The 23,520-nt window shown below is 35.5% G+C and overlaps 1 pseudogene; it reads left to right on the plus strand.

The window, feature by feature from the left end:
• The first annotated feature begins 2,604 nt into the window (after positions 1–2,604).
• LOC122022180 lies at positions 2,605–2,793 on the plus strand (annotated as a pseudogene).
• Positions 2,794–23,520: the final 20,727 nt, after the last annotated feature.

The raw sequence follows: 23,520 nt of genomic DNA on the forward strand, positions 1-23,520 counted from the left end.
AAGGTGATGTCGGATCTCGACATTCTTGTAACTTGGGTAGTAATGATGTGTTGCTAGATACCGCTCATTACTTATGCTCCTAAATGGGTTTAGGGCATTGCCAACGTTACAAGAACCTATAGGGTCACACACTTAGGACAATTAGGTGGAGATTAGGTTCATATGATGAACCAAGAGGATTAGATTCATTTGATGAATCAAATTGGATTAAGAGTAATCCTAATTGGACTAACTTGAGTTCGACTCAAGTTGATTCATGTGTTAAATGAGTCTAATTTAGATTTTAACTCATTGAATCAATTTAATTTAATGAATTAGATTCATTATATTAAGTTGGCTCGAATCAAATGGTTGGATTAGATCCACCATGGTAGAGATTGAGTCAAGTTTGACTTGACTTGAGAAGGAAGACCAAAGGTCAATTTTGACTTGACCTTTTTGCCACCTCATTGGTGAGTTGGCATTAGGTGGACCAATAATGATGTTCCACATCATCATGGGTGCCACCTCATGGAAGTAACAAAGCCACTCTCTTAATGGTTTCATATTAATTACAATTAATGCAATTAATGTGATTTTATTGTTTCATATTAATTGCAATTAATGCAATTAATGTGAATTTTGAAATGTGGCCGGCCACTTGGTTTTTGGGTGAAAAAAATTCATTTTTCATTCACTTGTGTGCATCTTCCTCCTTCTTCCTCTCAAGCTCTCCCTCTCCCTCTCCTCCCTTGGCCGAACCACATAGGTGCTAGCACACCTTGGTTTTTGGTCATCTCCATCTAGTGTGTCCGTGTGGATACTTCTAGAGGACCGACGCTTGACGGTCTTGAGATCCGGCATTATTTGGACGAGCGGGAACGCGAAGGGCATCGCATCAAGGGTAAACACTTTTTTCTCATAGATCTAAGTAGTAGATCAGTTTTTGAACTCGTACAAGAAATAGTTTTTCGAATTTTTATACGAATCTTTGCACGGATCTACGACTTTGGGTCCTTCGGGGTTTCCGCGACGCGAAAAAGCGGTTTTCACGGCTCGAAGAACCCAACAGTATTAGTCCTCAAATAATAATTAAATAGTAAGGGGCATTTGATTTGGATTTGTAAATCGGAATAACAATGAGTTTAATTATAAGGTCAATAGGAATAAGAATAAGAATTATATTATGAGTGTTTAGTTTAAATCGACGTCAGTAATGAGAATTAAATAAATTTTGAATTTTATCCTTAGTCGTTAATGTATTAAAAAATAATTTAACTATCTTCACTTCATATTCAATAATTGATTGATTTATTTATTAAATATGATATTTGATTAATATTTAAGAATAAATAATTATGAAAAAGTTTTAAAAATAATTTTAATGAATGATTTTAGACTAGAATTTAATATCTAATATTTAATTATTATTTATTAATTTAAATTTCTAACCAATCTTGCTTTTCAAGCTATCAGCTATATGTGATTTTGTTTATTTTTTTAATATTTTTTTCTAAGTTTTAAAATTGAATAATTTTAGCAAGATTGGTCATAAATTTTTTTATTAATGCGAATAAATTAAGAGGCACACATGAATAGAAGGCCAATATTTTTATACCTTATTTAAACATATAAATTTGCTATTTTTATTCTTTTGTCAGCTATTTTTTTTTCTTAATACATTTTCAAAAAAAAAAAAGTTTGGTGACGTTTTATCATTTTGTTTATCACCTCATTTGATCACTGAGTTTGTGATTCTTAATTTGTTAGTAAAAAAATCCTAGATTTTAATTGGGGCATGCGCCAGTTTAATTGGATGGATGCTTAATATTAGTCCTACATCCGTTATTTTTGAAGTTGTTGAAGCTTTTATTATTGCAACGACAGCAAAGTTAAGCACGAGCTTATTTGAAGAGGAATTGATCTATAGGCTCGTACAACTGTATCCTTGAGTGTAAAGGAGACAGGTAACTACTCTGGTTAATGACGTAAGATTTCGAGATCAGAGCATGATTAACTGTTCTAGTCCCTTGAGATTCCTAGCTATAGAAGAATTTAAGTAATGGGAATTAAATAAATTTTACCCTTAGTTTTTAATGTATTAAAAAAATAATTTAAGTATCTTCAATTCATATTCAATAATTGATTGATTTATTTATTAAATATGATATTTGATTAATATTTAAGAATAAATAATTATGAAAATATTTTAAAAATAATTTTAGATTAGAATTTAATATCCAATATTTAATTATTATTTATTAATTTAAATTTCTAGCAAGATCGGTCCAATAAATTTTTTTTATTAATTATGCGAATAAATTAAGAGGGAAGGCCAATATTTTTATACCCTATTTAAACATATAAATTTGCTATTTTTATTCTTTTGTCAGCTATTTTTTTTTCTTAATACATTTTCAAAAAAAAATTGGTGACGTTTTATCATTTGTTTATCACCTTGTTTGATCATTGAGTTTGTGATTTTTAATTTGTTTGTAAAAATAATCCTGGATTTTAATTGGGGCATGCACCAGTTTAATTAGATGGATGCTTAATATTAGTCCCACATCTGATAATTTTGAGGTAGATGAAACTTTTATTATTGCAGCGGCAGCAAAGTCAAGCATGACCTTACTTGAACAGGATTTATTCTATAGGCTCGTATAATTATATCCTTGAGTGTAAAGGAGACAGGCAACCACTTTGGATGATGACGTAAGATCTCGAGATCAGAGCATGATTAACGGTTCTGGTCCCTTGGGATTCCTAGCTGTGGAGGATTGTTCGGGTGGTCTCGAGATTGTCTGGCAGACATCAATATTTTTGTTTTATTTTTTTTCATCCGGTTTAGCAAGCTTACATTTTTTAAATTTGTCCTCAAATAATAATTAAATAGTAAGGGGCAGTTGATTCGGATTTGTAAATCAGAATAGCAATGAGTTTAATTATAGGGTCAATAGGAATACGAACAAGAATTATATTATGCGTGTTTGGTTTAAATCGACGTCAATAATAGAAATTAAATAAATTTTGAATTTTACCCTTAGCCGTTAATATATTAAAAACATAATTTAAGTATCTTCACTCCATATCCAATAATTGATTGATTTATTTATTAAATACGATATTTGATTAATATTTAAGAATAAATAATTATGAAAAATTTTTAAAAATAATTTTAATGAATGATTTTAGATTAGAATTTAATATCTAATATTTAATTATTATTTATTAATTTCAATTTCTAACCAATCCTGCTTTCCAAGCTATCAGCTATACGTGATTTTGTTTATTTTAAAATTTTTTTTTTTTCTAAATTCTAAAATTGAATAATTTTAGCAAGTTCGGTCCGATAAAAATTTTTGTTTAATCATGTGAATAAATTAAGAGGCACATATGAATAGAAGCCCAATATTTTTATACCCTATTTAAACATATAAATTTGTTATTTTTATTCTTTTGTCAGTTATTTTTTTCTTAATACATTTTTTTTTAAAAAAAGTTTGGTGATGTTTTATCATTTGTTTATCACCTCGTTTGATCACTGAGTTTGTGATTCTTAATTTGTTAGTAAAAAAAAATCCTAGATTTTAATTGGGGTATGCACCAGTTTAATTAGATGGACGCTTAATATTAGTTCCACATCCGTTATTTTTGTAGTAGATGAAGCTTTTATTATTGCAACGACAGTAAAGTTAAGCACAAACTTACTTGAAGAAGATTTGATCTATAGGCTCGTAAACTATATCCTTGAGGGTAAAGGAGACATTCCTAGGATTGTTCTGATCAACGCATCAATATTTTTTATTTTATTTCATTTTGCATCCGGTTTAATACTCTTACATTTTTTAAATTTGTCCTCAAATAATAATTAAACAGTAAGGGGCATTTGATTCAAATTTGTAAATCGGAATATCAATGAATTTAATTATAGGGTCAATAGGAATAAAAAATTTTGAATTTTACCCATAGTTGTTAATGTATTAAAAAAATAATTTATCTTCACTTCATATTCAATAATTGATTGATTTATTTATTAAATACGATATTTGATTAATATTTAAGAATAAATAATTATGAATTTTTTTAAAAATAATTTAAATGAATGATTTTAGATTAGATATTAATATCTAATATTTAATTATTATTTATTAATTTCAATTTCTAACCAATCCTGCTTTCCAAGCTATTAGCTATACGTGATTTTGTTTATTTTTTTAAATTTTTTTTCCAAGTTCTAAAATTGAATAATTTTAGCAAGATCGGCCCTGTAAAATACTAAAAATGGGCGAATCACCATAAGGAAAATTTCTAGAATTTTTAGGATTTTTTCGGAGATCGTATGAATTTGGTTACCGGGATAAAAATTGAGCTTCGGGAAATCCTGTTTAGGCTACCCTGTTTTAACGAGAAAAAGTTAAATTTTTTCCTTTTCTTTTATTTCATCCGTTTTCTCCTCCAGCGTGTCGTGCCCTAACCTCCTCGTCGAGGTGTTTCTCCCCTCACACCCTCACCACTCCTTCTCCCAAATCGGCGTCGCCCTCCTCGCGTCACTTCCTCTCCTTCTCCTGACATCGAGAAGCGTCGATCTTCCCTCTCCCATCGCATCGCCTCACCAGCGTCGCACGGAGTAGTGCCGACCCTCATTGGAGTGACTGAGTCTCATCCGCTATGCCCTAGCACTGTCACCGGCCACCAAGTCCGACCCAGTGTCGCCGTCGCCTGTGCCTTAGCACCGCCGCTGACCATTGCGGACCCATGATCGGTTGTCGGCAGCCTGAAATCGACACCGCCGGTCCGTGCCCTCTCCCCCGATCACTGTCGATCTCACGCCTCAGTGTCGGTTGCTGATCACCAGAGAGGACCGAGCCACCTCCAAACCCTAGCCTCGCCCTCTTCTGATCTTCTGCCCTAACGCCGCCGTCGACACCAACAACCACCATCAGTCCCCTTCTGATTCTTCACTGTCGATCGAGGGTTTCCGGTGGTCAGATTGAGGTAGGTTCTCCTTCAAGATCTTGTTTTAGGCGTGTGGGTGTTGTGTTGATGAGTTGGAAAGTTAAAAATAGGGTTAGTCAGTGGTGTATCTTCTTGTCCAGCAGCTACTTACCTTGAATTTGCAGTAGCCGGCAGCCCCTCATTCCAGCAGCAAACGGTCCTTCATCAGCAGTAATCAACGGCTGTGAATTGAGGTAAGGTGTAGGGAAATTTGATACAAATTGGTTATGTGTGAATTATGTTTAGGTTTATGTGTTGATTAGGATTTTTGCCCTAATTTAGGGTTAGAGATTTTATTTAGCTATTTATAAGAATTTAGCTAAATAATATATATATATATATATGTATTGTTTGATGTAGGACTTTGACATGAGACGAGCATCTCGACGTTGGATTTGGATCGGATTGGATTTTCTATTGGAGGTGGGTACTTTGACTTATCTTTTTAGATATGCCATTTGATATGCATAGTAGTTTTTAACAAGTAGTAATAATTATGTTTCTTATCTACATCGGTTTGCCACTACCGGATACCTGTTACATGCTTGTTTTGCTTACTTGTTATGCATTCCATGTTAGTACCCACCTGATTTTATATGCTTATAGAGGTAGTGACATAACCATGCCTTATTATGTTCAGGACTTAGGTTCTTATACCTTATCTAACCAGTGTACCTAGACCATTAATTTGATTCATTTATCCTATGGTACACATTATGTAGAGATGGATAGGATCAGGATATTTCCATGCTTAGTGTCATGCACCATCTCGCATGATTGCATGCTGTGCGATAGTCGGCTCCATTATTATTGAGCACATCGTCAGTTACATAGATCTGCACACACCACCACTTATAGGTTAGTGGTATGTCAGGCATGGTGTGTGGCAGTTCTGCTGTTAGGCTCCGCTAGTCCGGTGACTCAGCGTGGTAGCCGGCAGACAGTTCTGCTCTGTTAGGCTCTGCTGGTTTAGTGATGCAGCGTGGTAGCCGGCAGATAGTTTTGCTCTGTTTGGCTCCGTTGGTCCGCTCATGGGTAGTGTGACGCAGCGTGGTAGCCGGCAGGGATCCCTCCTCTGGACTTGGTCAGGGAGATGAGAGCATTGCACTCCCCCACTTATGATTTGGGGTAGGAGGATAGGTGTACTCCGACAGCATCCCGTCCACTCGGTCATTCGGGAGCAGTGATGGCAGAGTGCACGGTTGTCACAACCCTACCCACTCGGTCTCATCATCGTGTGTGAGATGACTGACTGGCAGTAGGGGTGACCAAGACATGTCATTGGCATCATACGCATTGTTGCATTTATTGCTTGTGTTTGCTGCACTTATTTGCTGCATATTTGGTGGATGCATATGTTTGACATGCATACAAGATTTATGATACTCTCAGTCTGATGACCTTGTTATCTTTATATCAGGTTCTGGTTAGTACAGTTCTTCTCCTGTTTATTTTAGTTTGCATTTATCATTCCTATATCAGGAGACTGTATGCATAATTATTGCTATTGGTTATGTCTTACTATACATGTCAGTAGTTACCCGCTGAGGAGTTGACTCACCCCGTTGTTATTACTATTTTCAGGTTGAGGCTGCCCGGAGGGTTCCAATCGCTAGTCCCCCTGCAGATCGCAAGGATGTGTGTTTCTATCTTTTGATTTTCTTATTATACTGTACTAGTCTATGTTTTCAGACTTGTTCTAGATTTGACACTTGGATCTTGTGCGATCCTTTATTTGTCGATGGGTTTTCTTTTTATATATATTTAGATATGTTCCGCTACATGCCTGCTTGGGTGACAGAAGAGGTGAGTTGCTTTTATTTGCATCGATGTGATTTGTGTTTTATGGGTGTAGTTGAGTAGGATATAAGTTTTGAGCTTTATCGGTGTAGTTGAGTAGGAATATTGGGATGATTTCCGTATCGTTGTTTTAAGTTGGTTTGTTTACTATCATACTGCGTGGTTGTTGCTTATTTTTATTGTTATTGTTCCGGCCGTGTTTGCCGAGGTATCTGGATGGTTGTAGGAAGTTTTAGATTTTCACCCATACAGGGGAGATGATGTCGAAATTTGTTCTTGTAGGGACTACTTGGGGCGTGACAATTTATTTGGTATCAGAGCTATGTTATGGATACTTGGTTTTTGTATTTTGGTTTTATGTGTTAATTTGATACCAATATTTTTGGTATCAGAGCCCGGTTTGCGAGTCAAACTGGGTACTTTCAGATTTGTACGGATTTCCGTTATGTTTATGTTTCGAAATTCCGTTTTGGATTTGTATGGATTTCTGTCGATTTTCTCGTACGGTATTCCGAGGTTATGAGGGTGACTGGACAGCGATGGAATATCTCCAAACAACAAATAGGTATAAAGGTAATTTTATATAGTTTTTTTATACTTGTAGTAATATCCGAGTGTTAGGATGTATACTAAAAGCTAGCTTTTGGTATAAATATTTAACTAGAAATAAGAATCACATTGGTCAAATGTCTACATTTATGATAAATGTAGTTGTTCAATTAATTTATATTGTAGATAACATGGTGTGTGGTGTCACACACAGAGGATCATGTTATCAGTACCTTATAAATTATAAACAGCAGCTCACGACCAAGATGAAAAGGAACAAACTATTGGAAGGTCGTAATGTAATTAGGTATTAGTTTATCTTAACTATATAATTACACTAGTACACTTAGAGTGTATTGAGTAGGACCATTAGAGGTCGTTTCTTTTATACTAACTTTATAAAGGAAAAAAGACCTCAGTTATTATGGAAGTGTGTGCTCTTAATCCTAATATAATAACAAGCACATATATTTGATATTTATTTCTTTAATTTATCAATGGGTGAGATTTAGTTCGATAAATCAATAAGCCCGATAAGTTGAGAAATGATATCACTTATAGTATGTGTTGTTGATTATAGAAGGAAACTGTGTCCTAGTGATCTAGGTTGATAATGCCCCCAAGAGGAGCTCATAAGGATTATCATGTTAAATCCTGCAGGTGGACTTAGTCCGATATGACGATAAGGTTGAGTGGTATTACTCTTGGACTAAGATATTAATTAAGTGAGTTGTCAGTAACTCATTTAATTAGTGAACATTAGACATCTTAAACATAGGGAGACTAACACACTCATAATAAGAAGGAGCCCAAAATGTAATTTGGGATTGGTGCAGTAGTTCAATAATAGTTCTTTAGTGGAATGAATTATTATCGATGAAATTAAGTTGTGTGTTCGGGACGAACACGGGAAGCTTAATTTCATCGGGAGACCAAAACCAATTCCTCCTCTCGGTCCCTATCATAGCTTCTTATATATAGAGATTTATACCCACCACATACCCACCTTCTTACCCATCCAATGGAGCCGGCCAAGCTAGCTTGGAACCCAAGCTAGGGCCGGCCAAGACCAAGTGGATGAGCCAAGTTGGTGGCCGGCCAAAGCTTGGGCCCCAAGCTTAGGTGGCCAACCACTAGAATATTAAAAAGGATTTTTATTAAAATTATTTCTTATGTGGATATCATGTTTTGAAAAGAGAGTTTAAAAAATAAAAAATTTCCTTTTATAGCTTTCTACAACAGATTAAAAGAAGAGATTAATCTCTTTCCTTATTTGTAGATTAAAAGGATGGTTTTAATTTTTTGGTAAAAACTTTCCTTATTTGTAAATCATCCACATGTTTAAAAGAGAGTTTAAAATTTGAAATCTTTCCTTATTTTTTGAAAAGGTGAATTTTAAATTTTAAGAAAACTTTCCTTTTTTAACCATGTTCATGATTTAAAAGAGAGTTTAAAAATTAAATATTCTCTTTTATAAGTTTCTACAAAAGATTAAGAAAAGATTTGATATCTTTCCTTATTTGTAGATTAAAAGAGATTTTAATTTTTTAGAGATAACTTTCTTTTTATTCACATGTTAAAAAGAAATATTTTAATTTATAAAATTTCCTTTTAACCAATCATGAAGGGATGAAAATTATTGGAGAAATTTTTATAAATTTCTGGAGACAAATTAGGAAGTTTTAATTAATTAAAACTCTCCTTGTTTGTAGCTTTAATATGGCCGGGCATTATAATTGATGAGAAGAAAATTGTTTTTAATTAAATAATTTTTTTTTCAATGGCAAAAGAATTAAGGAAGTTTTTATTAAATTTTCCTTATTTGCCAAGACCAAGGATTATAAAAGAGGGGGTAGAGGAGACTTCATTGTGAACGACTCTATTTTATTTTCTCCCTCTTTTCTTCCTTGGTGTGGCCGGCCCTTCTCCTTTTCTCTCTTCCTCTTGTGTGGCCGAAATCCTTTATCTCTTGGAGCTTGGAGGAGGTGGCCGGATCTAGCTTGAGGAAGAAGGAGAGAAAGCTTGCATCCCTTGGAACTTGGTTGGTGAAAAAACAGTTCTTCATCCTTTAGAAGATATGCTTGGCCGAAACTTGAAGGAAGGAAGGAAGAAGAAGGTGCCTTGGTGGTTCTCGTCTCGGAAGATCGTTGCCCACACAACGTCCGGGATTAGAAAAGGAATACGGTAGAAGACCTAGAGGTTTTTGTTTACAAAAGAAAAGGTATACTAGTATTTAATTTCCGTATCATACTAGTTTTATATATTTGTAAAAATACCAAATACAAGAGGCATGCGATTCTAGTATTTCGAATTAGTTTTCGATGTTGTGTTTTTTTATTTTTCTTTTCCTTGTGATTTAATTATTCTTTTTGGTTGACCTAAAGTTATTTAAGGAAATTAAATATTAGTTTTCTTTAACAGGCTTTGTCAAGGCGGTGGTGGTTGTTCCCATATCCAAGAAGGCCATGTGCCTCGCCATGCAGTCCTGGAAGCCAATTTTAGAAATTAATATTTAATGGAATTAATAACCTAGGTGATTTGGATCGAACGTGTTAAGTTCCACAGGAGATCCAAGTCTAAACCTAAAAGAACAAATAAATTAAACTTTGGATCAAACGTGATAAGTTCCGCAGACGATCCAAGTTTAATTTAAAACAACACATGGTAGCTAGGAAAAGGTTCAGACCTTTGTATAAAATTTTTGTACAGTGGAACCGTTAGGTTTTCCGAGTAGCAACCAACAATTGGTATCAGAGCTAGGGTTTTGCCTCTGTATTTTTGGTATTAGTTTAATTACGCACATGTCATACATAATTTAGGCAGGATAATAGTAGGATGTGCTAACTTTGTGGATGCAGGATCCAACTATTATTGCTTATAGATATTGTGTGTGTGATTGGACCCTTGGACATATCATGGGCATTTTATTGTGTGTGCATGATTGTATTATAAAATACAGCAGGAGCTGTATTTAGCTTTATTAGGATTTTATTTTTTGATCTAGTTACATGTACATTCCTTTTATGGAATATAGGATCGATGGATGTAAATTTTATTTTATGTTCGATCTAGTTTACATGTACATTCCTTCGAGGAATATATGATCAAAAAAATGTAAAATTCTATTTATGTCATGGATCGAATCTTGCAAGGCGTGGAACCTTTTGAGGACCAGAGGCGCAGCGGAACAAGGAGCAAGATGGATGCGACAACTAGACCCGGTGGCGGTGGCCAAAGATGGCAACAGCTAGGGTTGGTGACACACGGAGGACAACAATAGATAAAAGCCATAATAGTTGAAAATTAGTTTTTCTATTTATTGCTTTTTATACTGTGCTGTGTGTGCTTGTTAGTATGCATGTTAAGTAGGCTAGCATAGTCAAAATTCCTCACTCTAAATAACTAAGTGGGAGAGAGATTTATTTTTTTTAATAAATTCCACGGTCTCCATTACTGGTTTATAAGTGATGCAACAAGCTTGCGCGTTGGCTCTGAGTGCCTTTCTCCATATCGGGTGAGCTTGTTTGCGGATCACTAGATTAAACTTCCATTTTGGATGACTATAGGAAGTTAATTAAGAGCGTGTGATCTTCCCCATCGGAAGGGGCACAATCTTATTACTGGACTTAGTGTCAAGTAATGGTATACACTTAGGCACGACCCAATTTTCTTCATTAGGAGTTCTAAAAGTTCTTAAAAATATTAATAAATATTTTAGAAATATTCTAGATATTTTTAGAAATTTTTAGAGTATTTTTATGTAATTTTTGGAGGTCGTTTGGTATTTTAACTAAACGAAGGAAGTTTCGACAAAAAAATATCCAAGCCGAGAATAGAACCCGCGACCTTTGACTCGGTCAAAACACGACTGACCAGGTGGGCAAACAGATTTTTCTGTTTAGAAAAGGTAGTGAATTTATTTAAAATAATTAACAGAATATTGGATTATAAAAGGGATAAGTTGATGTTTGATTTGTTTGTTTAGAAAAAGTAGCAAATTTATCTAAGATAATTAACAGAATATTGGATTATAAAAGGGGATAAGTTGATGCTCTGTTTTCCCGTGACTTAAACCATTCTCTCCTTCTCTTCTGCGTACGATGACGGAGCTCGGGCAGAAAATGAAAGGGAGTTAGGGTATCATCTCCGGCGAGCGGCCAAGGTCCTAGATGCCCTTTTTGTTCGGTTGTGAGTCCAAGAATCAAGGTAAGTGCTTCTCACCTGCAGTAGGAGTAGTTTCGGACCTTTGTTCTTCTTGAATTCGAAGCATAAGAAGCGCTTATAGTGCAGATTTTTAATTAAGCCTATAGTGCAGATTTTAATTAAGCTTATAATGTAGATTTTTATGTAGAGCTTATATTGCAGATTTTTATGTAGAGCTTATATTGTAGATTTTAATTAAGTGCTTATAGTGCAGATTTTTAATTAAGCCTATAGTACAGATTTTAATTAAGCTTATAGTGCAGATTTTTATGTAGGCTTATAGTGCAGATTTTAATTAAGCTTATAGTGCAGATTTTATGTTTGTATAGTATGCAGAAATAGTGTAGCATAGAATGCAGAATCTTGATTAGAATAGTATGCAGAATTTTGATTAGCATAGTATGCAGATTTTTGTTTATGCATTTCAAAGTTAGAATTTGTTTAAACATTTCAGTTTTTAAAAAGCATTCTTTTATTAGAGGTATTAACAAGTATAAGAAAGATAAAGAAAAGAAAGAAAAAGGCCAAGGCCTTAAGTAGATCCCAAAGTCAAAACTTTAGGGATTTTGGCACACAAGGTGCTCGTTAAAATGCCGAGCATTATATATTAGAAGTATTAAAAGATAACAAGTATTTTACTTTTATCAGTGGCACTGTACTGGACTCTCAGTTGTCCTTGGGTTGGGCTCCCATGGTCGTCCCTAGGTTTAGATAACCTAGTATGCAGGACTCTCAGTAGTCCTTGGGCTGGGCTCCCATAGTCGGTCCCTAGCTTTAGATAACCTAGTAAACCCTACTAGATTCGGGACCAGCTATCTCGGGTCTAGTTAGGGATGCGCGCATAGCAAGTACAGTTGCCGGGCCCAAGAAGAAGTTGATTATTATTTTGAAGTATTATAAGTATAAGTTTTTGAACAAAAGAAATAAGCTTCACATAAGTTTAAAATCCAGCAAGTTTAGTTTTTTTTTATGCTAGCATGTTTGTTTAGATTTGCTTTACATGTTTAGCATTCCAGTACGCCTTGTTTCTTTTGCTATTAGATGAGCATGAGTAGTGTTTCTTTCTAAGCATTCAGTTTTAGATTTCTTCCAGTTACATGCATATTCGAGTTTTGTGAGTTAGATAGCGCTTACTAAGCAATTTTGCTTATAGTTTGCATTTCCTCTTACTGTAGATAAAGGAAAGGAAAAGTTATAGCAAAGGAAGGCGACAAGGAGGTGTGGATGGATGTGTGATGCCTGGACTATAGAAGCCTTGGGACCTAACATAAGAATTTATTAAGATTGTCATTTATTAAGAATGTCTTAGATGAGTCATTTAATCTTCCGCTGCTAGTTAATTATATGTTTTGAGTTTTTTTAGAGTTTATGTATTGATCTTTACATGTGAACAATTCTAATTAAGTAAAGTTAGTAGTCCAGTAGCCCTCCGCCCTCATAGACTAGTAGCGAGAAGGGTGGGGTGTTACAGTTGGTATCAGAGCAGTTCCTATTCTCCAACATCACACATCAGCACCAACCTTGCCGTTTTCAAGTAAGAAAGTATTTAATTTTTAGTATGCTTTTCTTTATTCTTTCCAGTAAAGAGAAATCCTTAGAAGTATTAGATTATATGTATAGAATAGGGAGATGTTTATAAGTGCTTATAAAGTTAAGAATTCTGCTTAGTTTCTTTTACATAACAAGATGTGTTCTGGGATGGTGGTATGATCCGGGGACCTAAGCCCGGTGAGCGCGCCAGAATCAAACAAGATATGTTCTGGGATGGTGGTATGATCTGGGGACCTAAGCCCAGTGAGCGCGCCAGAATCAAACAAGATATATTCTGGGATGGTGGTATGATCCGGGGACCTAAGCCCGGTGAGCGCGCCAGAATCAAACAAGATATATTCTGGGATGGTGGTATAATCCGGGGACCTAAGCCCGGTGAGCGCGCCAGAATAAAGGGGAACTCCGGTCCTAAGTTCGGACCCCTACCAACCTAGCGCTAGGGTAGTTGTCTGATCAACAACTTATGTTACGGTACTACTAAGTGCAACTAGGCCACCACAATAGTATGTTTATAAGTATGCATGCAAGTATGTTCAAGTCATGTTATATTTATATTTACATTTATGTTTAGGTCCACGTTATGTTCATGTTATGTTCTTGCCTATGCATATGGACATGCTTGTGATCGAGTCTATCATTATGTTTAGTTCATCTACCATGCTTACGTTTATGTTGTCATGCTTATGTCACTGCTTATGCTTATGTTCGTTGAAAGTAGGTTAGGAGGTCCTAAGATACCTTGGATGTGGTTTTCCTTAGTACATTAGATTATGGACGCTAACTAATGCATGTACAAGGTAGAGAACATGCTATAGAATTATTCTAAGTTCGAGGACGAACTTTTTATAAGGTATGGGGGATTGTAACGACCCAATTTTCTTCATTAGGAGTTCTAAAAGTTCTTAAAAATATTAATAAATATTTTAGAAATATTCTAGAGATTTTTAGAAATTTTTAGAGTATTTTTATGTAATTTTTGGAGGTCGTTTGGTATTTTAACTAAACGAAGGAAGTTTCGACAAAAAAATGTCCAAGCCGAGAATAGAACCCGCGACCTTTGACTCGGTCAAAACACGACTGACCAGGTGGGCAAACAGATTTTTCTGTTTAGAAAAGGTAGCGAATTTATTTAAAATAATTAACAGAATATTGGATTATAAAAGGGATAAGTTGATGTTGGATTTGTTTATTTAGAAAAAGTAGCAAATTTATCTAAGATAATTAACAGAATATTGGATTATAAAAGGGGATAAGTTGATGCTCTGTTTTCCCGTGACTTAAACCATTCTCTCCTTCTCTTCTGCGTACGATGACGGAGCTCGGGCAGAAAATGAAAGGGAGTTAGGGTATCATCTCCGGCGAGCGGCCAAGGTCCTAGATGTCCTTTTTGTTCGGTTGTGAGTCCAAGAATCAAGGTAAGTGCTTCTCACCTGCAGTAGGAGTAGTTTCGGACCTTTGTTCTTCTTGAATTCGAAGCATAAGAAGCGCTTATAGTGCAGATTTTTAATTAAGCCTATAGTGCAGATTTTAATTAAGCTTATAATGTAGATTTTTATGTAGAGCTTATATTGCAGATTTTTATGTAGAGCTTATATTGCAGATTTTAATTAAGTGCTTATAGTGCAGATTTTTAATTAAGCCTATAGTACAGATTTTAATTAAGCTTATAGTGCAGATTTTTATGTAGGCTTATAGTGCAGATTTTAATTAAGCTTATAGTGCAGATTTTATGTTTGTATAGTATGCAGAAATAGTGTAGCATAGAATGTAGAATCTTGATTAGAATAGTATGCAGAATTTTGATTAGCATAGTATGCAGATTTTTGTTTATACATTTCAAAGTTAGAATTTGTTTAAACATTTCAGTTTTTAAAAAGCATTCTTTTATTAGAGGTATTAACAAGTATAAGAAAGATAAAGAAAAGAAAGAAAAAGGCCAAGGCCTTAAGTAGATCCCAAAGTCAAAACTTTAGGGATTTTGGTACACAAGGTGCTTGTTAAAATGCCGAGGCATTATATATTAGAAGTATTAAAAGATAACAAGTATTTTACTTTTATCAGTGGCACTGTACTGGACTCTCAGTTGTCCTTGGGTTGGGCTCCCATAGTCGTCCCTAGGTTTAGATAACCTAGTATGCAGGACTCTCAGTAGTCCTTGGGCTGGGCTCCCATAGTCGGTCCCTAGGTTTAGATAACCTAGTAAACCCTACTAGATTCGGGACCAGCTATCTCGGGTCTAGTTAGGGATGCGCGCATAGCAAGTAAAGTTGCCGGGCCCAAGAAGAAGTTGATTATTATTTTGAAGTATTATAAGTATAAGTTTTTGAACAAAAGAAATAAGCTTCACATAAGTTTAAAATCCAGCAAGTTTAGTTTTTTTTTATGCTAGCATGTTTGTTTAGATTTGCTTTACATGTTTAGCATTCCAGTACGCCTTGTTTCTTTTGCTATTAGATGAGCATGAGTAGTGTTTCTTTCTAAGCATTCAGTTTTAGATTTCTTCCAGTTACATGCATATTCGAGTTTTGTGAGTTAGATATCGCTTACTAAGCAATTTTGCTTATAGTTTGCATTTCCTCTTACTGTAGATAAAGGAAAGGAAAAGTTATAGCAAAGGAAGGCGACAAGGAGGTGTGGATGGATGTGTGATGCCTGGACTATAGAAGCCTTGGGACCTAACATAAGAATTTATTAAGATTGTCATTTATTAAGAATGTCTTAGATGAGTCATTTAATCTTCCGCTGCTAGTTAATTATATGTTTTGAGTTTTTTTAGAGTTTATGTATTGATCTTTACATGTGAACAACTCTAATTAAGTAAAGTTAGTAGTCCAGTAGCCCTCCACCCTCATAGACTAGTAGCGAGGAGGGTGGGGTGTTACACGTCTAATTGTATCCTCCCCATCGGTGTCACTGCTATTATTTGTGTGACTGAAGAAAACCAACTATTAATTTGTCAAATAAATAGGTTGACAAGATAATAAAAAAAACTCCTCTTACAAATGTTTGATTTTGTATACGTCCACACTATCGTGGCATACAAAATTCACGGTGTTTGAGGTAATCTTATTTTGTCATAAAGATTTATTGACAAGATAATTAATGGGTAAAACCCTCCTCTTACAAATGTTTAAATTTTGTATACGTCCACACTATCGTGGCATGCAAAATTCACGGTGTTTGAGGTGTTGGTGAATTTAAATAATATTGTTTGAGGAATCAATGTTATTTTAAATTCAAAAGTTTTGACCAAATATTTGATCAAAGATAAATCAACTATTAATTTTATTCGTCATAAAGTAAAGTTGACGAGATATTAAAATTAATGGATAAAATCTCCTCTTTGATTTTGTATACGTCCACACTATCGTGGCATACAAATTTCATGGGATTTTAAGGAATTGATCTTGACCAAATATTTTTGTGATTCTTAGGATTTAAAATATTTGTCATTTTCCTAGTTGTTATATTATAGAAAAGACTTAGTAGTCCCAATTGTAATGATTGGAAATATGACTTGGACATTAAGGTAGACTGTCTTCTTAGAACTAAGAACAATATAGGTGTATTTAATTCATTAGTTGAAACATGTTTAGTGGTGTTATCTACTAGAACCTGGAGTGTAGATACAGATGCCATTAATCATGTCCGCAATTCATTGCAGGGTTCCAGGAAACCCGACAACTAAATGAAAATAAAAACACCGTCCACATGGGCACTGCTGTAAAAGTGGCAGCTGTTGCAGTGGGAGATGTTTATCCTTTGATAAGAATAAAATATAGATTTTAAGTAATTATCTTTACGTACCAAGTTTAGAAAGAACTAGTTTTCAGTTTCTAAACTATTCAAAGAACTTGATATTCTGCCTCTTTTAGAGTTGTTAAGAAAAAGAGGGAAGTTATCTGTTTTGGTACGTTGGTTGGCAATTTATAAATCCAATAACTCCCACGATGCAACAAATGGAAATTAGTAACACATCTTCTAACTTTAAGAGAAAGCAACCTTCGGAAATGAACCAATTTGTATCTTTGGCATCTAAGGCTAGGTTATATTAACTTGAGTAGGATTCATTGGTAGCTGATGAACTTTTGGGTTCATTAGTAGTGGAAATCTTTCCAACCTGCGAGTCTTACTTGGAAGGAAAAATAACCAAGAAGCTTTTAAGTCTAAGGGGTATGGAGCCAAAGATATGTTGGAATTGGTTCATTCTGATTTGTGTGATCCTATGATTATCCAGACAAGAGGAAGTATCGAATATTTTGTCTATTTTATAGACAACTATTCAAGATACAAATACATTTACTTAATGTGCCGCAAGACTAAGTGCTTTGATTAGTTCAAAGAGTACAAGGCTGATGCGGAGAAACGGTAAAGTAAAAGTATCAAGTCACTATGGTAAGATCGTAGTGGCAAGTACCTCTTGGGACAATTTAGGAGTTACTTCTCAAAAGTAGGGATTCAATCCCAACTAACTGCACCTGGTACACCCCAACAGAATGGTGTAGTAGAAAGAAGGTATATGACTCTTATGGAAATAATTAGATTGATGATGAGTTATTCAGAAAATTACCAAGTTCGTTTTAAGGATATACTCTGAAAAAGAAAGTGAACATAGTACCTTCCAAAGTCAGAACTCTCTACTCATATAAAATTGCTGAATAGGCGTAAGCCTATTTTGAAGCATATTCGGATTCGGGTAGTCCAGCACATATGCTGAAGAGAGACAATGATAAGTTGGATAAGAATTCACTTGTTTGTGGGTTATCCTAGAGAAACGAAAGTAGGTTTATAGTCTTAAAAATCAGAAGGTCATTGTTAGCATCAATGACCGATTTTTAGAAAAGGACTATGTAATAAACCACGTGCCCATAAGTAAATTTGTTCTTAAGGAAATAATAAAAGACATGTCTAATCTAATACCAACTGTACAAGATGAGATACCACAAGGAAACTGCAACATGTATCACAACAACAGACAATGCCTCGTCGTAGTGGGAGGGTTGTGAGGCAACCTGAGAGATTCATGTTTTTGGGAGAGTTTTCGGACTTGATCCAAAGTAAACATGAACCTGATCCCTAGACATATGACGAAGCACTCCAAGATAAAGATGCAGCATCTTGGCAAAAAGCAATAAAGAATTAGAACATATGTATTCTAATAAAGTCTGGAAGCTTGAAAAATCACCAAATGGTGTAAAAGCCATAGAAAAGGAAGGACAGACAGGAAGGTGTATACTTTCAAAGCAAGGCTTGTTGAAAAAGGGAACCTTTTACCGGTAGTCATGCTTAAAGTCTATCTGGATTCCTTTATCTATTGTTGCTCATATGGATTATGAGATTTGGCAAGTGGATGTCAAGACAGTTTTCCTTAACGGAAGTCTTGAAGAAAACATCCATATAAAGTAACCAGAAAGGTTCATTGCTGATCCTGTCTGAGAAGCTGGGTAGGACGGAGATCCGGAAGAAGGAAACCCACCGCGCCGATGAAGAATAATGTCCGCAGAATACCGATCCGAGAAATCTAAAGCGGATCGGGAAAAAATAGAGTCACCGGAGATTTTCTTCGCACGAAGACCCGATGACGAAAATGAAATCCAAATCTGAAGAGAAGAAACCCAGATCCGAAGCTTCCAAGGCTTCCTGCACACAAAAGACCAACCAACACTATCGTCAGTGACCTAAGACCGGGGTGGGAATCCCTAGCTAGGCCCTCCGACGCTCAAGTCAGTGATCTTTCTCCGTGTGGAAGAAGGAAGAAGAAGATGAACCATAGTTGAGAAAATTAGGGTTATGAGTGTGTGCGATGATGTGAACTTACCTGGCCAACGAAGAGGATTCCCCTCTTTATACCACTTCATATAACCTCCGTAGTCATGAAGTGGACCCCGGTTTGTTAGAGTTTGTTATGAGATGACGTCAGCTGATTACTTGTGGTAAATGATTTTTAAGGAATCTTTTTTGTACCCCAGATGTACCTTCTTTGTCATTTAGCACCTATAAAATAATATAAAAACATATTTCCAGCCAAAATATATAACACCTGTCATAGAGTTACATTTTACAGATATCTTTATTAATTATCTTATTTGAAATATTTATCTCTATTCTTCCTCATGAGTCTTCTGTCCGCGCCCTTCCATGTTATTTATCCTAACTAGCCATAGGCCATATTTTATCAGGTATTTTTCCAAGGTGTTGGTTAACCTGGCTGATATTAACCTTCCTTCTTCAGGGCATGTCGCAATCGATATTATTCTACATGCTTCAGAGGTATCTCCTGGCTGATATTAACCTACTTCCTTTGAGATATATAGATCTTCCTTCTGGAAAGCATATTTCGGTCGATATATAGACTTATCTCTGATTGAGCTATGTCCCGACCGATATTAGTCTACCTCCTTTGAGGTATATAGATCTTCCTCCTGGAAAGCATATTTCGGTCAATATATAGACTTACCTCTTATTGAGGTATGTCCCGGCCGATATTAGTCTACCTCCTTTGAGGTATATAGATCTTCCTCCTAGAAAGCATATTTCGGTCGATATATAAACTTACCTCTTATTGAGGTATGTCCCGGCCAATATTAACCTACCTCCTGGAAAGCATATTTCGGTCGATATATAGACTTACCTCTTATTGAGGTATGTCTCGACCGATATTAGTCTACTTCCTTTGAGGTATATAGATCTTCCTCCTGGAAAGCATATTTCGGTTGATATATAGACTTACCTCTTATTGAGGTATGTCCCGGCTGATATTAACCTACCTCCTTTGAGGTATATAGATCTTCCTCCTGGGAAGTATATTTCGGTCGATATATAGACTTACTTCTTATTGAGGTATGTCCCGGCCGATATTAGCCTGCCTTCTTTGATGTATATAGATCTTCCTCCTAGAAAACATATTTCGGTCGATGTATAGACTTACCTCTTATTGAGGTATTCCCCGGCCGATATTAGTTTACTTCCTTTGAGGTATATAGATCTTCCTCCTGAAAAGCATATTTCGGTCGATATATAGACTTACCTCTTATTGAGGTATGTCCCGGCCGATATTAGTCTACCTCCTTTGAGGCATATAGATCTTCCTCCTGGAAAGCATATTTCGGTCGATATAGACTTACTTCTTATTAAGGTATGTCCCGACCGATATTAGCCTACCTCCTTTGATGTATATAGATCTTCCTCCTGGGAAGTATATTTCGGTCGATATAAACCTACCTCCTTTGGAGGTATATCCCGGCCGATATTGGCCTACCCCCTTTGAGGATATCTCGGCCAATATAACCTATCTTCTTCGTTTGATCATCTCCTTTCCCTTTCTTATCGGGGACCCATGAAACCTAACCCATATCAATTGCAAAGAGCAAAGAGCATCTTGTGTGAAAGCTTAATCAGTCTATGGACTGAAGTAAAGCTTCAAGATCTTGATACATCTAGTTTAATAAAGTAATCCAGACTTATGAGTTTATTTTATAACCGAATGAGTTTTGTAGAGTGTGATGGAAATGTGGTGGTATTTCTTGTACTATACGTAGATGACATTTTTGGTAGTTGGAAACAATATCAAAGTGTTGTTGGAAGTAAGGGTATGGTTGTCCAAACAATTCGATATGAAGAACTTAGGAAAATGTGCACACATTCTTGGGATCAAAGACATAAGGGATCGCAAGAAAAGAATGTTGTGCTTATCCCGAGCTTCATACAATCCTTGCTCATTTAGCATGCAGAACTCTAAGAAAGGTTTCTTACCTTTAGGCATGGAGTATCTTTATCTAAAGAGATGTCTCCGAAGACATCAAAGGAGATAAAGGACATGAAGGCAGTTCCTTATGCTTCGGTTGTGGGAAGCCTAATGTATGCAATGCTGTGTACGAGATCAGAAATCTGTTTTGCCAAGGACATAGTTAGCAGATATCAAAGTAACCCTAGACAAGGACATTGGACTGCAGTAAAGCATATATTGAAGTACCTTAGAAGCACTAAAGATTATATGCTAGCTTACAAGGCAGTTAATTTGGTCCCTGTGGGTTGCACGGATTTTGACTTCCAATCGGATAGGGACAATAGTAAGTCAATCTCGGGGTTTTATGTTTACTTTAGGAGGTAAAGTCATAACTATGGAAGAGTGATAAGCAGAGGTGTTTTTCTGGACTCCACCATAGAAGCTGAGTATATGGCAAGCCTCTGAGGTAGTCATAAAAGCTGAATAACTTAATAACATCAAGATAGACTTAGATATGATTTCTGGTTTGTCCAAAGATTATTACAATTTATTGTAATAATAGTGGTGCAGTAGCAAACTCGAAGAAACCATGAGTCTATTGTTGGAATGTATACTGAAAGCCTAAGCTTTGTAAACATTCATTATGAATAAAGAATCACATTTGGTCAAATTTTCTACATTTAGTTGTAGTTGTTCAATTAATTTATATTGTAGATAATATAATATGTAGTGTCACATACAGAAGATGATATTATCAGTACCTTATAAATTATAAACAGTAGCTCACGACCAAAATGGAAAGGAACAAACCATTAGAAGGTCGTAGTGTAATTAGGTATCAGTTTATCTTGACTGTATAATTACACTAGTACACTCAGAGTGTATTGAGTAGGACCATTTGAGGTCGTTTCTTTTATACTGACTTTATAAAAGAACAAAGATCTCAGTTATTATGGAAGTGTGTGCTCTTAATCCTAATATAATAACAAGCACATATATTTGATATTTATTTCTTTAATTTATTAATGGGTGAGATTTAGTTCGATGAATCAATAAACCCGATAAGTTGGGAAATGGTATCACTTATAGTGTGTGTTGTTGATTATAGAAGGAAACTGTGTCCTAGAGATACTAGGTTGATAATGTCCTCAAGAGGAGCTCATAAGGATTGCCATGTTAAACCCTGCAGGTGGACTTAGTCCGACATGACGATAAGGTTGAGTGGTACTACTCTTGGACTAAGATATTAATTAAATGAGTTGTCAGTAACTCACTTAATTAGTGGACATTCGATATCTTAAACACAGGGAGACTAACACACTCATAATAAGAAGGGGCCCAAAAATGTAATTTGGGATTGGTGCGGTAGTTCAATAATAGTTCTCTAGTGGAATGAATTATTATTGATAAAATTAAGTTGCGTGTTCGGGGCGAACACGGGATGCTTAATTTTATCGGGAGACCAAAACCAATTCCTCCTCTCGGTCCCTATCGTAGCCTCTTATTTATAGAGTTCTATACCCACCTATACCCACCCAATAGGGGCCGGCCAAGCTAGCTTGGGAACAAGCTAGGGCCGGCCTAGGTATAAGATTGGGTGGCCGGCCCTAGCTTGAACCCAAGCTAGTAGGGCCGGCCAAAATAAATTAAAAAAAATTTTAATTTTAATTTTTATTATGTGGAAGAAATAATTTATTAAAGAGAATTTAAATTAAATTATCTCTCTTGTAAAATTTACAAAAGATTAAAGAAAGAGATTAGATCTCTTTCCTTATTTGTAGATTGGTGAGATATTTTATTTTCTCTTTAAAAATTATTCACATGTTGTAAAATTAAAATTATAGAAATTTCTTTTATTAACCATGTAGAGATTTTTAAAGAGAAATTTTAATTTTAAAATTTCCGGAAACAAATTAGGAAGTTTTAATTGTTGATTGAAACTTGTCCAATTTGTTCTCCAATGATGTGGCCGGCCAATGTAGATTTAATTGAGAAATTTTATTTTATTTTTCTCAATTAAATCATGTCAAGGAAATTGAGGAAATTTTATTGCAATTAAATTTCCTAATTTGCCTAGGCTAAGGAATATAAAAGAAGGGGTGAGGGTGCCTTCATGAGACACAATATCTATTATTTCTCTCCCTCTTTTGTTCCTTGGTGTGGCCGGCCAACCTCTCCCTCTCTTCCTCTTGTGGTGGCCGAACCTCTCTCTCCCCCTTGGAGCTCTTGTGGTGGCCGGATACTACTTGGAGAAGAAGAAGAAGAAGGAGAGAAAGCTAGCATCTCTTGGAGCTTGGTTAGTATTTTGGTTTTTCTCCTTGGTGAAGTTTTCCTTTGTGGCCGAACCTTGCTTGGAGGAGAAGAAGGTGGTTGGTGGTTTCTCATCTCGGTAGATCGTTGCCCACACAACGTCCGAGGTTAGAAGAGGAATACGATAGAAGATCAAGAGGCTTTTCTACAAGGTATAACTAGTAATTTTTATTTCCGCATCATGCTAGTTATTTATGGAAATAATACCAAATACAAGAGGCTTACGTTCTAGAATTTCGAATATGTTTTTTCGATGCTGTGTTCTTTTGTTTTTTCTTTTCCTTGTGATTTGATTGTTCTCTTTGGTTAACCTAAAGTTAATTTAGGAAATTAAATATTAGCTTTCTATAAAAGGTTTTGTCTAGTCGGTGGTGGTTGCTCCCATATCCAAGAAGGCCATGTGC

Source organism: Zingiber officinale, chromosome 9A (assembly GCF_018446385.1).
Source record: "Zingiber officinale cultivar Zhangliang chromosome 9A, Zo_v1.1, whole genome shotgun sequence".
Lineage (NCBI taxonomy): Eukaryota > Viridiplantae > Streptophyta > Magnoliopsida > Zingiberales > Zingiberaceae > Zingiber > Zingiber officinale.